Below are 16114 nucleotides of genomic sequence, written 5' to 3' on the forward strand. Positions count from 1 at the left end.
GGTGACAGTTAAAAGAAACTTTTAGAAATTATCTCTTAACTGTATATGATGTGTGATATATTTTCTAAGGTACTTTTTTTTTTCACTTAGTTTGTCTGTTAACTAAGACAGAATAAGGGCCATAGTAGAAATGGGATAAGAATAAGTTAACTCATGAAGGGAAAAAGCACAGGCATGATGATGCAAATTGTCCAGTTTCTTGGAATGCCGAGGGCATACAGAACAGTATTGGTAACTAAGACTATAACCTTAAAGCACAATCCATAGTATAATAAGCTTTGACTGTCAACGTGAAGAATTGGTAGATGACTGCAAATTATGGAAGTCATTCCAGTAGGAAAATGACGTTTTCAATTATTTTGTTGCATTGAATTGACTCCAGGATTTTTCAACTTAAAGAAACCGGAAGTTCAATGATAGCAAATAAAATGTTCTTTGGATTTGGAAATTAAGTTTAGTGTATAGGGAAAATAATATAAATGTAGACTATACATGGGGGTACCAATGACAATTTCTGGATCGGCAACTGGAGATCATTTCTAGGCATCCACCATAAGTAGATAGTAAAACTGAGCAAATCCATCCCTATGGAGTAAAGGAGAAAGCAGGAAGTGTGTAAATAATCACAAGACACTTGTTGCCACTGAGTTTTACACTTTACAAAATATCTCATATATTTTATAGTGTTGAACCCTCACAATCGTGAGGCAGACAGGAAAAACAGTCTTATTCCTATTCAGAGATGAGAAATAGGATTAACATAGGTGGCCTCTTCAAAGTAACAAAAATAAATGCAATACAGTTAATTTTTTAAAAAAAAAAGGTCATCTGGATTCAAATTCAAGATATCCAATAGAAAAATATAATGTTCAATTAATAGATGCCAAGTATATACTCAATAAATATTTTTGAATGAATGAAGGAAAGAATAATAAGAGTTATCATGAAGTAACAAAGCAAGCCAGATTAAAAGGAATTAGGGAGGGAATAATGATCACTACTATTAATAGATAACATCACTGAATGCTTATTCTATGCTAAACCCTGTTTTAGAAGCTTTACATGTAGGTTTTTGTTTTTGTTTTTGTTTTTGTTTTTACCTTCACAACAACCCTATGAGCTCAGCTATGGTTATTCCCTTTTTACAGCTAGAGACTGAGGTACACAAAGTAATTTATGAAAGTTGTCCTGCTAGTAAGTGGTGAGGCTGTTACACAGGCACCCTGTCGACAAAACTTAATAACCCTGCAGCTGGCTTTTATTTGCATGAAAAGACATGTAGACAGATAAAAAACATACTAAAGATAGAGAAATACATTGATAAATGGGTAGATGATGTGATGGTTAATTTCATGTGTCAATAGTCTGTGCTACAGAGTGTCCAGATTAAACATCATTTCTGGGTGTGTCTGTGAGGGTGTTCCTGGTTGAGATCAGCATTTTAATTGGTGACCTTCTTAACGTAGGTGGCCATCATCCAATTCACTGAGAACCTGAATAGAACAGAAAGCTGAAGAAGGAAGGATTTGTGTTCTTTCTGCCTGACTGCCTGAGTTGGGCCATCTGTTTCTCCTGCCCTCAAACTGGCATTTACACCATCAGCTCTCCTGGTTCTCAGGCCTTCAGATTCTGACTGAAACACCACCACCAGCTTTCCTGGGTCTCCAGCTTGCAGAGGACAGGTCATGAGACTTCTCAGCCTCTATAATCATGTGAATAAATTCTTCATAATAAATTAATATATCTCTCTGTCTCTATCTCTCTCTCTCTCTCTCTCACTGGTTTGGTTTCTCTAGAGAATCTTGCCTAATACTGATGGGTGGATGGATGAATGGATGGAAGGATGAATAGATGGATGGATGGATGAATGGACAAAGGAATAAGTGAATGAATAAACAGTAGATGGGTTGATGAATAGATGGATAGATCAATGGATGGAAGGATTGATAAAAGGAGAAACAGAGGGATTATGAGACAGCAAGAGAGAGGGGCAGATAGTAGAGTGTCTGGTACTGAAAACTGTGATGCAGTGCTCTTGTCTGTTGCACATAATCCTTCATATGTATTTTTCAAAGCACAGTACCATAGGCACTTGAATTAATTCTAATTCTTCATTACATACCATTTAATTTGTTTCTGATTCATACTAATACTCTCCACATCCTATTTCTCATTTAAAATGTAGGCTTTTTTATTTAAGGAATATTAAATTTCTTTCAAAAAGAGAAATTTTAATTGAAAAGAAAGGGAAAAATTGATGAGGTTTTATGAAACATCAATTCAGGCTTTTATTTCTAAAGTGTCTATAGATTTAGTAAAATCTTGACTAAAAGCTGTTAAATGTAGTCTTGTCAAAGGCTACTAAAATGACTTTATGTCTCACTTTATAACTTTTTTTTTCTAACAGTGATGTGGTACAAAACATTTAGCTTCATAGATCAAGATCTGAGAGTTACAATCACCTCCCTTTAAGTGTAACCAAAATAGTTCAGAATGGAAACGTGTTCATCTAAGAGAGGAATTCAAATGACATTTCAAATACACACACACACACACACACACACACACACACGAGTCCGGTTTCCAAAGCAACTTAATGTTATATTGCTATTTCTCTCAGGGTGAATTTGATCAATCATTTGCATCTATTCTGGATGAAAAGGGACAGTTAGGAGGCAACATAATACATTGGGTTAAAAATAATCAAATTCCCTTGTACTTACATAATCTGCTGATTCCAAGGAGCTTTAAGTACCTTATAGATATTATCTCATTAATCCCTACAACATCAGTATGAGATGGATGGCAAATAGTGTGCTCTACTAGGTGCAGAAGAGATAGAGACAATGATTATGATAATACATTGTGTTTGTAGAACATCTTGTGTTGAGGTGTTAAGAACATTTCAGATGCTATCAAATGAATTGCTTGATCTTCCTAAGGGATTGATACTGGGCAAATATCAGCTTCTTTCAGATTAATGTGGAAAACTAAAGTATACACAGTGACATTCAATTTTACTGGTGGTGACACTGTTCAAAGGATATTTTTTCTTCTAACTATATAGTTGATGTTCTGAAAACTTGACCATTATTGTTTTTGCTTGATATTGAAAGTAAACAGTTGATTGATAGACAAAAGAGAGATGGTAGGTAGGTAAGTAGGGAAAGAGAGAAAGAGAGAGATGATAGACAGATAGCAAACCTCAAATTTCAGTCCTGGCCTAAACATGGTGATAGTTATCTCATAGTGCCATGCCTACAGACCCAGAGCTGCTAATGAAAGAAAAGATAAAATCTCTACATTTAACACATTTTCTGAAATTCTAATGGACTTAATTTATAAAACCTAATCCAAAACCTTTTTGAAGTAGGCGTAGGAGATGATAGAAATAGCAATGAATTTAAACTTTCAAATAATGTTCCTATCATAAAATAAATTTTTGAATGCTAAAAAGGCATAAGGCTCAAAGTACTGCAATGATTTTATTTAAGGGGACAAATAATTTTTTGAATGACTGCATGGGCTTCCTGGTGTAATAATTAAAGTTGGATTAAAAGCAACCTTTTACCGTAACCTGGTGGATTTTGCTGTTACTCTACACTGCTTTTGCCGAATGAAGCTGATAAAAAGTAACTGTTGTCCTACAGCACAGAGACCTTGATAAGTAAGAGTTTGGTGCTTTGATGAAACATACAGCTGACCCCGTGACTGAGTAGAGAGGAGTAAAATCAGATGAGAGTAGTGGGACCTCTCAGGAACCAGGTTATAAAGGGCTTTGGAGGCCTTGAAAGGAAATGTATATATTTTTAAGTACAATGGAAACAATTGGAGGGCTTTGAGCAGAGCTTTGATGTGATCTGATTTGCATTTAAAAATCACTCCTAATGCTTTGAGGACTTGAATTGCGGGAACTCAAGACTGGCAACAGGGAGACCAGTTCAGAGGCTGTTGCAGTAGTCAGAAATGAGAGAATCTCTAGAAGATTTTAACCTGGAGATTAAAGAGAATTTAAAATGTTATGCAACTGCGTGATTTTATTAACCTGGAGATCTCATTCTGTAACTATGGTAGACCCCAGTGGTCATAAATTAAATGACATAACATTTAATTTGCTACAATTGCAAATATTTTTAAGAAGCCACAAGAAAAAGTTATAAACATCAACTTCGTTATAATGGCTAGAGAAATAAAAAAAGTTGAGTTTCTTCCTTTCTTATTATTTCCGTTCTTTGCTGAAACAGTTGAAACCTGCTTCAGTGTGATTTGCTTCATACACAACACAAAATCAATCATAACCAAAAACTTGCAACAGTAGCTGATTTATCTTAACTTCCCTGGACCATAACAAAAGCAAAAACACATCAAAGATAGATAAATGACAAGAAAGAAATAGGCAATACCCAATTATAAGTTATTTCCTTGCTTTATCAAATAAAGATAGAACCATTGAGCCTGTTGTTTTGGTGTTCACATCATTTAGTGTGCTTTTCTCATTAGCTATTGGTTAATTTTAGCATTTGAATTGGAGAATGAAAAGCATTTCTGCTTTATGCTCAATACTCTTTACAAGTAGAGGTATACACAATAAATCAGAAAGCTATTGTTATATTTTTGACACCGAGGCTGGCTTTCTAGCTTAGACCAAGTTATCTGTTAGCCTGTACATGGTTCATACCACACCCCCAACCCTCAACTTCACTAACCTTTAAAGCAACTAAGTTATCTCCAGTAGAACATGTTGTACATAAGTGTGTTGAAATGTATGTAATAGCCTGTACATGGTTCATACCACACCCACAACCCTCAACTTAATTAACCTTTAAAGCGACTAAGTTATCTCCAGTAGAACATGTTGTACATAAGTGTGTTGAAATGCATGTAAATAATGTCATTATTTCATTACAGTATTATTTTCCATTTTATTACAGACAGTACTTAGTATAGTTAAAACAAAATTAAGAAGAATGTCTTAGTCTTCTTAGAAGTTAGAAATTCTAATGATCTCAAGTTAGAAAATTTAAAACATGACTAAATAAAATAGAAAAGTTCTGTTATAGTACAAGTGTCAAAGTAAAGTTTGCTAAAATAAATAAATAACATGGCTTAAAATCTGTAGTATCAATTGCAACATCCCGCAGAGCATCAGATTTGCGAAGTACAAGTTTAATATTTAAAGTATCATATATTAAAATAAAGCCACATTTATTTGATTATCAAAAAGGTAATCCAGATAACTTTAATTTAAAGAAAGGAGTGCTCTTATTTTCAAATACATTTCTGTGCACCATTCATTTTCTAACTGTATAACCCTAGTGTATCACAGACGTAATCCCTCAAGACAGAGCAGGTCCTTTCCTAGAACTGCAGAGGAAGAGTTTACAATGCTCTGTATTAAAAGCTACAGAATAAAGCAAGGGAAGAGGGAGGGTTTTTTAAAAAATACATGAACATCACCCTTCTTTCCTTAATGTATTTTCCCGTGCTGCTGAACAATCTATTACTCAGCATTAGGAAGGCTTTGCCTCAGCAGGAGGTGTCAAGTGGCTTATGGATTTGAATGTCGAGGCAATCTGTAAGCAGTTAGGGGAAAAAAAACTACAACTCTAGATTGGTTAATGCTTTCTCTTTGGCTTGCCAAATATGCATTTTATTTACAATCTAATGAATTATTTACTTTGGTTGAAATAATCCATTCTTATTAAGGCACATCTGGTGATAATTATGAAATGTGTAAACAATGAAAACATGTATTTTCCAACCAGTAAGCAGAAATTCATCAATATTGGTAACAGCCAAGTTGAAACTGCATCCCCTCTCTTTATCCATAATTGGAATACCTAAAACACATCTTATTATCATGACACATAATTAATATACAGAAGAAAGGGTCTCTTAATAGTCATATTTAACTCACCATTCTTATTAAAATCTAATTAAAGCTTCCCCAATGGAGAACAGTCTGGATTTAGTGAGTAGGTTTATATAACCATTGAACTCTCATTATTACTAATGGGCTAAACAAAATATTTTGGAGACATCAGATGATTTAAGCTTATATCTAGACACCAATTATATATTATGTATAAAATTTCTTTAAAAGGAACAAGTGACAAATAGTTTTACAGAGAAAAGTATACTTATTTCTTACACAAAGCTTTTATTATTTCAGTAATATATTTTTTCCATTGGTCTTGAGTATAATTTTTTAAGCTACGAGAGACTAGCACTGAGACATTGAAGGAATAGCAGGAGCAAAACATCTATTTTCCCCTAAAGAATAAAATAAAAAAATTTAAGTGGATCTTATATTTTTTTGTTATAGCCTGATGTTGATTTTTACCAGAAATAAATTTACGTTTTTTAATCAACCATCAGAGCATAAATCAGTTGTCCTTTTTATGTTCCCAGGGGACCTACACTTATTAATGCCGGCAGCAAATGTTAACATTGTATGCTTACCATGTGCCTTGCCCTGTGCCAGGAGCTAAAAACCCAAAACAGCAAAACCAGATGAGGGTGCTGTCTTGCTGCAACTGAGGGTCTAGAGGCATTACTGTTACTAATCCCTAGTAGGTATTCTGAGGGTTTCGGCTACCTGCTTACAATAGTATGGGGGTTACCTCGCACCAGAAGACTTTGCTGGGGAGTCGGTATGACTATGTCCCGTCCTTGGCACACCTTGCTTTATTCATCCTTGTTTCTGAAGCTCAAACAAAATGCAGAGCTTGTCGTGGAGGAATGAACCTATTGGGTTCAAACGTGGTCTTCACTATGTCAGTTTCCTCAGTACAGGAGCCAGTGCTGACCACCTCTTACCCCTTGGTGTGCTCAAGCCCTCTGTTCAGAGTTCTATTAAAGCACTGGTCCAACTGTGCTGCAGTCATCAGTTCATATCAATACTTAATTCTTAAGGAGGTATGAGGTCACATGCCCCGAGAGTGATAAACCAGAAACCCCGAGGTCCTGCATTGTGAGAGATTTGTGTTAGTTTGGTTTGTTTTCAAAAGAAAGTATGACTTTTCAAAGTTGAAAAATCATTGCTATATAGAGAGAGAATATACAGAGAGGAACATATATATACACACATATATATATATAGAGAGAGAGGAATATATAAAGAAATACATATATATACGGAATCACATGTAGGAATATATACCTATAGGAATATATATATATTCCTTATATATATATGTGTGTGTGTATATATATCTTCTTTTCTCCTTTCACTAGTTCGTCTATGAACACCTCTCAGCCCCCTAGCCAGCATCTTCTTCAACTCCTCTTCTCCAGACCTAGCATCTTGCCTCACACATCAGCTGGCTCTGTACAGCCATCCGTCTGCCTCTCTGCCTATCTTTACTCTTCTAAGTCATAAAGTTTCACAGGAATGTGGCAGGAACCCCACCGCTAACTGTTCAGACACCTTGTCTCTCGTCTCAGTGGAGATCATAAGGCTTATTTCAATGTATCTCCAGCAATTGTCTACCCAACAGCAATTTCTCTGCGTTTCTGAAATGTAAAAGATGTCCGTACTGCTACTGCTGATGTAGTATTCCAGGAGAATGTGGACTTTTGCAGACATCAGGTACCCTTACTATCTACCATATATTTGATTAATTTTTCCTTTATCTTGGGAAAAAATGATTAAAATTATATTGTTCTCAAGTAAGTGACACTACGATGTTTATGAATCTTTGCAGAACAAATTTCATTCTATCATGACATCATACCAAACATGGAAATTTGAGAAGTTACCCCAAAGTCTGATAAAGTTTTATCAACCTTTTTTTTTTTCTTTTGAGACAAGGTATCGCTCTGTTGTCCAGGCTGGAGTACAGTGGCCCAGTCTCACTGCCTCATTGTAACCTCTGCCTCGTGGGGTCAAGCTATTCTTGTGCCTCCCCCTGCCAAGTATCTGGAATTACAGGTGCACACAACACGTCCGGATAGTTTTTTGTATTTTTAGTAGAGAGAGGGTTTCGCCATGTTGGCCAGACTTTGTATCAACCTTTTGTTTAATGTTATAACCAGCAAACAAGGGCCTATAAGCCTGGTGGCAATGAAGTGATGGAGTTATGATTTGATATATTCAGGCTAATCATTTCAGTCCTGAGACTGCATAATAAATGGGTTAACATTGATTTATTCTTTGGAACAGATGCTACTTTTTAAAATACCATATTTATCACTGAAAAAGCTGTGAGGTGAGGGTCTCCAAAAGTTTTATTTTATAAAGCAAGGGCTAAAACTACGTAAACAAAAAGCAGAGTCCACCAAGGTGCTATCTGGTTTTTGTTTTTTTATTTTGCACAACACTGCTTTTAAGTAGAGACGAAGGTAGGAATGTAACCTTCGACTTGTCTTCAGGGCTTGGTTATGCTGAAATTTCTGCATTGTTTTTATTTTAAAATAATTTAAAATTAGGCCTGACTCAGGGAAAGAAGTCCCTCTAAATTGAGCAATCATTTTTCCATAAGTTTCTTTGGTCAAATTTCAAGAACAGTGGGAAGAGAATTAAATGCCTATAAGCTCAATATTTTTCCCATTTGTTCTATTCCTAGGGTTCATTAATTATTTCAATCATTTAACAAATATTTAGGCATTAACTAATCCTGTGTGCATCTAGAGATTCAAGGATCGATAGGACACGCACTCTTCCTGCCTCATGGAACGTAGAGTCCCGTGGAGCAAACAGAAAAAGGGGCAAGAAATAACAAAAAGAGGTGGAGAAATGTCATACTTAGCGCAACTTCAGTTCTTAATTCAGAAAAGTAAACCAGGTTTCTTTAACAAGTCTTCATTTTCATCAGTTTAGTTGACTGGGTCATTTTCTCCCAGGAATATAATATCCCATTAATTCTTCAAAAATACCATCATTGATGCTTTAAAAAAGAGGACTGAGAAATGTAAAAACTTTGAAAAGTCATTTATGAGTTATATTGTGGGGAGTGGAGATTGAGGGGAGCAGTGGTCAGGAGAAAATCTCCGGAGAGCTCTTGAAACGGTTGCAGTTAATGTGAAACTGTAAAGACACCTTTAATAGGATTCCAGACCCCAAGGACTGACAGCGTAGCTCACCTGAATACTTAGGGCTCTCTTTACCTCTATTTTAATGCAAGAGAATTCAGGGTGAGCACATTTCTGAGGGAAGAATGGAGATTAGTTATTCTGTACCCTCCCCAGCAATTTTCCTTCTAGCCAAGTAAGTTTCTAGCTAAAGGGAAGAATCCTGCATTTGGTTTCCCAAAAGCCTTTTGTGACAAATGACACCTATATTAACCTGGTGGATAGGTGTGCTGAAATAGAGAATTATTGCATCTACATTGCATTGGATTCTGATTTCATTCACCCTCGGTAACTCCAGGGCTGCTTTCTTTGAAATTTTTGTGAGCAAATTGCATCAGGAGAAGACTTTTTTTCCCCCTGATTAAGTAGTGTATGGCTAGGTCTTGATTAACTGCTATGGTAGCTGCCTTCTTTCCAAATTATAGGGAGAGAATGAGCTAAACTGTATTTCAAGGTAAAGAAGACATATTAAAAATAGCCCTTCCCTACAGAAAATACGGCATGGATCACAGGAATCCTCCCATCAAAGAAGCATTTGCCTAAGAAACTTTCAGGTCATGCACGTTTTCTCCACTAGTGTCTATAATGATATTCAATCGAGCACATTCAGAGATTTCTGAGAATCTTTGCTTTCAGTTATCTATGTGATTATGTACAAATTAATTGATGAAATTGCTTTGTTATAAGCTGTCAGTCTTTATAAAATATAGTACGCCTGATCAATATTAGATTTCTATTGACAGAATGATGTTAACTTTAGGAGGGTATATCCTCTACCTCTCCTCCAGGAGTTTCCAAAGTTATTTGGACTGCTTCAAAGTCATTAGATACGTAGTTCAGTGTCACACCACTGCTTAAGACTGATGTGCCTTTCTTCATACTCAGATCTGCAAATGCACCATGCTACAAATGGCAGCATAGGACATACATGTTTATATCATACTATTGTATTTTGGTCCAATTATAACATAAATATAAATATCATCAAATATTTATAATTTATAAACATGTATTAAAATAATCCAGCCAGGCCGGCGCGGTGGCTCACGCCTGTAATCCCAGCGCTCTGGGAGGCCGAGACGGGCGGATCACTAGGTCAGGAAATCGAGACCATCCTGGCTAACACGGTGAAACCCCGTCTCTACTAAAAATACGAAAATTAGCCAGGCGAGGTGGCGGGCGCCTGTAGTCCCAGCTACTCGGGAGGCTGAGGCAGGAGAATGGCGGGAACCCGGGAGGCGGAGCTTGCAGTGAGCCGAGATCGCGCCACTGCACTCCAGCCTGGGCGACAGAGAGAGACTCCGTCTCAAAAAAAATGATAATAATAATAATAATAATCCAGCCAATTTCAATGCTTTTAGTTAACTCTATAATCTTCAGATGTCAAAATAGAATCTTTGTGCTGTCTATCCCAAATAATTGTTCCAACTTTTTATTCTCTCTGTAAAACCATAGCCAGAAGAACATGGCTGAACTATCAAGTGGAACGGGAAAGAGAGAAAGAACATGGACATGGTTTGGCATACTTGATAGACTCAGATATGTATTCTTATAGGCCAGTGGTTTATGGACAAAAATACTTTTGAAATAATTTTGGAGTAGGATGGGAAATTTGTATTCTTTTGACAGCAAGATCTTAGGTAACTTTGGCTGTTCATCCAGAGTTAAGCATGTGAAATACCTTGTAGAGATGCATTAAGTAAAACCTAGAGATTTCATTCAGGTTGCCTATAAATAAGCTGGTCAGAGCTAGCACAAAGTTTTAGTAGGCATTGACCTACCTTTTTCATGAAACCTCAGCACTTGACTCCTAAAAATGTTAAAAGCTCATCTAATTATATAATATTTGTGCATCTGGTATCACATATATATTTTTATAGTTCTGTTTGGAAACAACTGGAATGTGATTTCTCATCATAAGAAACTTTATAGGGGTGAATTGCAGGCTGTTCCTTAACTGTATACTTCAGAAGGGGCCAACAATTCTGCCTACCTAAGGAGTAACTCCAACACTATTCTTTACTATTGATATTGTTAGGCTTTGTGTCCCCACCCAAATCTCATCATGAATTATTATCCCCATAATCCCCACATGTCTAGGGAGAGACCTGGTGGGAGGTGATTGAATCATGGGGTGGTTTCCTCCATGCTGGTCTTACGATAGTGAGTTCTCATAAGATCTGATGGTTTTATAAGAGGCTCTTGCCCCTTTGCCCCTCACTCTCCTCTCTCCTGCCACCATATGAAGAAGGTTATTGTTTCCCCTTTGCCCTCTGCCATATTGTAAGTTTCCTGAGGCCTCCCCCAGTCATGTGGAACTGTGAGTCAATTAAAGCACTTTCCTTTATAAATGACCCAGTCTCAGGTATTTCTTTATAGCAGTGTGTACAGACTAATACAATTATAAAGAAACAAAGCCATAGTTCTTCAGTTTCTTATATTCTAAACAAAATATATTTTTAAAATTTATCATGTTACTATAAAGCACCTGTATTTATATATAATTTATATAATTATGTAAATTATATAAAGTGAGGAAATCCTCACTTTATCTTTTGAAATCAAAACATTAGTGCTATGTAGGAGAAAAGTAACTTTGTAAAGCTGCAAAATAATGCAAAAATGTTTTGTTACTTGCCTGATTTACATACAATTTAGGCAATTTACCCAAGTGATTAAAATGATTGCTTTTGACTCTAGGGGAAATATTGGTATCTTAAATCAAAATATAGAAACTTTATCATTAAATTATCAGTTTCATATCAGGATTGCATTTAATTTAAAATTAGTAGTCAACAGTATTCAGATCATCTTTGCAACAAATTTTCTAGCACCTAATCTATATTTGATTTATTCTATTTCTTTTAGTTCTATTTCATTTCAAAAGCCCATCCAATTCATCTACTCACAAAATACCTAAAATTAACCACCAAGGGAAGCTCTCTTTCTGTAATATCTTTAATTCCCTCTTTGCTCCTGAAAAACAAACAGTGTGGGAGAAAAAAACTGAACTAAATCATATAACAAAACTATAAATGCTTGTCTCTTGAAGGCACTGCCTCGGCGCCTGATTCTCAAAAAATAAAAAATAAATAAATACTTAGGCAGCCGTGATGGGAGTTTCCAGGGTATCTTTTATGCATGAGAAGAAATGTTCAGTGCACTAGGCTCAAAAACAAAAGATAAATTGAGGATTCATACGAAAGTATAACCATTTAAAATCTAGGATAGGGAGTGAGAAGAGAGATGGGGGCTGCACGAAAGAGGAGTGAAAATTACACCTGGCAGTCAAAAATGCATTATCCTGAAACAGAGCGCATGAACTCTGTGCTGTAATGTCCTGTGTCGCTCTCTGCCCTGCTGGCACCTACGTCTCTGGCATGTGGACACAGTAAGCTACATTTATTACCCAGGAGAGCAAAAGGCATGGGCCTCAACTCTTCATCCATCAGACCCAGAACAGAGTGCATATTGGGAGATGGGTCAGGTCTCTCACAAATGAGCCAATGAAATCAAGATTTCTGGTGCTACCATAAAAGAAGTATTGGAAGTGAGGCAGGAGATCTTTATTTCTTCTAAAGGCACCATAACGGGAGCTATAACAAATCTCTTTCAAGTAATGAGTTCCACGGCCAAGAAATGGCTTGTCAAGGCCAGAGATGAACTGTGGCCACTGCAGACCAGAGCCTTGAGTTCTGAGATCAGGTTTCTTTCCATTTGGAAGCCATATGCAGGATTGTTCATTCCATCATCCAGAAATGTGAGGAAGTTTTAGGATTGATTACAATCCAGGTAGAACAGGACAAATATTGAAACACTGAGTGTGAGAACTGAAGGGACCATTAAAGTACCGCTTTACTTTTCAAATCGAACAACTCCACCGAAGCCCAGATAAGTAGTGACTTGTTGTGCATCCATTCAGCACCAGAAATGTGGCACAGCCAGTGGAGGTCATCAGAAAGCTGTGAGGTCACTTGAACAGGAGCTGTCAGTAAAGAGAATGGGGTCCTTTTGATCAGTTGTCCAAATATGCGGTAGGAATTATTAGACTATGAATTCCTACAAATGGGGATAAAACTATAACGTTATACTGGAAGAGACTGGTATTCACATATGTATCTTTTTGACCATATTCATACATAACAGCAGAAACACCATTATTAAGGTCAATCCTCTTGAATTTCCAAAGTAGGGGCTGCCTACGACATAGTTCAACTTGAAGGACATTAACAGATACATGTGCCAAAACTATCTGCTCCACCTGGTAGCCAAGTGACTCTAACATCAGCATGAGATCTACTCTTTCACATTAACAAATGATCTATGGAATTTCTGTATTAAAATGCAGTTGTATTATCTCAGAGGAATAGCAGATAATCTGATTAGCACCCAATATCACCTTCACTTGGATTCACTTATAAAACTAGCAAGCTGTCACCCAGCAGAACCAGGGCTCTCAGGGAATGGTTTTTAGACAGAGGTTTTGACAAAAACAAAGCCCTCAGAAAAGTTCCTAGACACAGAGTATCCCGTGCAGTGCCTGTGGGGCGCACCGAGTCACTCACAATCGGAGGCTGAGCTCCCATTTAACCATTTAGCAGCCATCTAACTCCATGTTGACTTACCGAGATTCACTTTTCTCTGTTAGTTAAAGTCAGTAAATCACAACTCACAATATTTGTGAGAGAATTTAATACAACGAGAAGTAACTGATCCAAAGTCACAAGAGAATTAGTGGAAATTTCAAGGCACATTTACTAATGTCTATTTGCCTATTGAGTCATAATTCGGTACTGAGAAGAACTCAAAGCAAAAACAAAAGCAAAATGAGCTCTGCTTCCGTTTCCTTCTCAATTTCTCCAACGTGGCTTAATGTGGTTTACGTGAGAACTTTGCCTCTGGCAAATGACCTGTGCTTTGTGAAAGTTAAATGTAAGAACAGCTGACCACCTCCCACCCTCCTTCTTTCCCAAAACTTGGAGCAAAGAGTTTTCCTTCAATAAATGAAGACTACTCTTTAATGACTATTTAAAATGTGAACTTGAGCTGGAGAAGCCCCTCTTCCCAAAGGTTTTCCAAAAGAAAAGCAGTTTCAAAAATATCCAGAAGTATAGTCAGTTGTCACTATTTTTTGAATATCCTAAAATGTAGAACATGTTTCTCTGTGGGTTGATCAGGCAATCTTTGAGAATGGTTTGAGAGCCCTCAATCTGCCCTCTAGGTTTTGACATTTCCTTCCCCACAATTATTAATAATCCAAAAGTGCAGGAGATGATGGAGACATTTTGTGTCATTTCACCAAAAAAAAAAAAAAAAAAAAAAAAAAATGTGAGAAGTAGAGCACAGGAAAAGTTAACTAACTTGAGAGAATATGGAAGAGGAATGCAGAGATATTTGATTACAAAGAAACAGCCCAATTTAACTCTGAAGTCACTTAAAGTATAAGCATTCTGGATTCTCTGGGAATAGGTGTTGTCACTTATTTCATTCACTATCAGTGTTCTGTGTACATGATCAACAGAGTCACTTCAATGAACCAGCTGATAATCAGGTTTCTGGAAGCAGTCTGGTTGTGAAAATGTTCATAGCAGGTCATGCTCTGTTCATACACGTTAAGGCATCTTGGCTATTAATCCCAGATAGACAAGGTTTTATTATAGAAACAACACATACACATTTTGATAGACATAATTACTCACATGCAAAGTTTTAGCAAAATGAGGCACAGAACAATTTCCCCTAACTCTCAAATAGGAAGATGACTGTGGAGGAAGGTAGATTATTCGTTCTCTAAGAAAATGTGTAGGCATGAATGATTTGCCAATTATTCCACTTCATTGTATTTAAATAGTATTCAGTTCTTTCAAAATTTAATTTTGAATATTTACTGAGACTAAGAATGCTCAGAACTTTAAATTCTAGGATATAGCTAGTCCCATCCCCACCAGATGTTAAGAGCTGACAATTTTAAGTCTCAGTTTATTTACAATGTTTTCTTACATTTGAGAAACATTTATTAATGTGGTTAATAAAGCCAACACCAGGTAGGTGACAATACCTATCTTACTGGCTCGATCTCTCAAACCATATTTTCAGCTTTCATTTGAAAAGGGTGTTTGCATTTACAGAAACTTTTCTGAAAGTTCAATCCAGCATCAACCGGTGTGATTTCAGAACCCAAAGAAGTAAAAGAAAAAAAAGCAACTCTCAGTACAATGTACAAAAATAGTAATTCCTATTTAAATGGCACCTTCTACTTAAGAAATTATCTGAACAGAGGTTTGAAAATAAACTTAATCTGTAATCATTCAGAAATATTTAACTCTTTTAAAGAAATGCAGTTATAATTATAATAGTTTGAGCATTCATTTAAATTCACAATTGGTCCTATTTTCCTTCTTTGCAATTTGACTTGTTTTAAGGGGAAAAAATCCATTTTTTTATCTGTCCCTTATGGGAAATGAAATTATTCATTTTAGTTATTTATGAATTCACATTCTGGACCTTTTCTCTATAGAGTAGACAATCTTTTACAAGTAATATTTTCCAATTTTAATCAACTATAACTTCTAACAATGCTCTGAGGAACTGTGTCTGTACCTTATTTTTTATTCAGCCTTCCACTTTTTGTATTCTGTGCAACCTGGAAAATGGAAATAGGAAAGTCAGAGGAATTCCACACTTGGAATCCTAAGAGGCAGAGCAGAGCAGCAAATCTGAGATGCACCCAAACCAGGAAGGAGAGAAGAGGATGAGATAGGCTGGAAGGAAGGCAGCAAGGCCTGATCACAAGATAAATTATTGGTGACAAGTGTCCTTAATACTATAGACTGATGTGACTAACACAAACACTTTTCCAACTACCATGTGGGGTACAGGAGGGAAAAGTACCCATGATGATCTTTACAAATGAATTCATTGCATCCATTTAGAAACAGAAAACCTCAGGCTGGGTGCAGTGGCTCACGCCTGTAATCCCAGCACTTTGGGAGGCCGAGGCTGGTGATCACCTGAGGTCAGGAGTTCAAGACTAGCCTGGCCA

At 36.5% G+C, this 16114-nt stretch overlaps 1 long non-coding RNA gene across 1 annotated transcript; it reads right to left on the minus strand.

The window, feature by feature from the left end:
- Nucleotides 1-12908: 12908 nt before the first annotated feature.
- LOC126940998 (uncharacterized) lies at nt 12909-15715 on the minus strand. The gene is made up of 2 exons (XR_007721039.1): nt 15673-15715; nt 12909-13057 (listed from the first exon to the last, which is right to left on the minus strand). It is a non-coding gene; the product is annotated as an uncharacterized LOC126940998 (long non-coding RNA).
- Nucleotides 15716-16114: the final 399 nt, after the last annotated feature.

This window comes from Macaca thibetana, chromosome 18, assembly GCF_024542745.1.
Source record: "Macaca thibetana thibetana isolate TM-01 chromosome 18, ASM2454274v1, whole genome shotgun sequence".
Lineage (NCBI taxonomy): Eukaryota > Metazoa > Chordata > Mammalia > Primates > Cercopithecidae > Macaca > Macaca thibetana.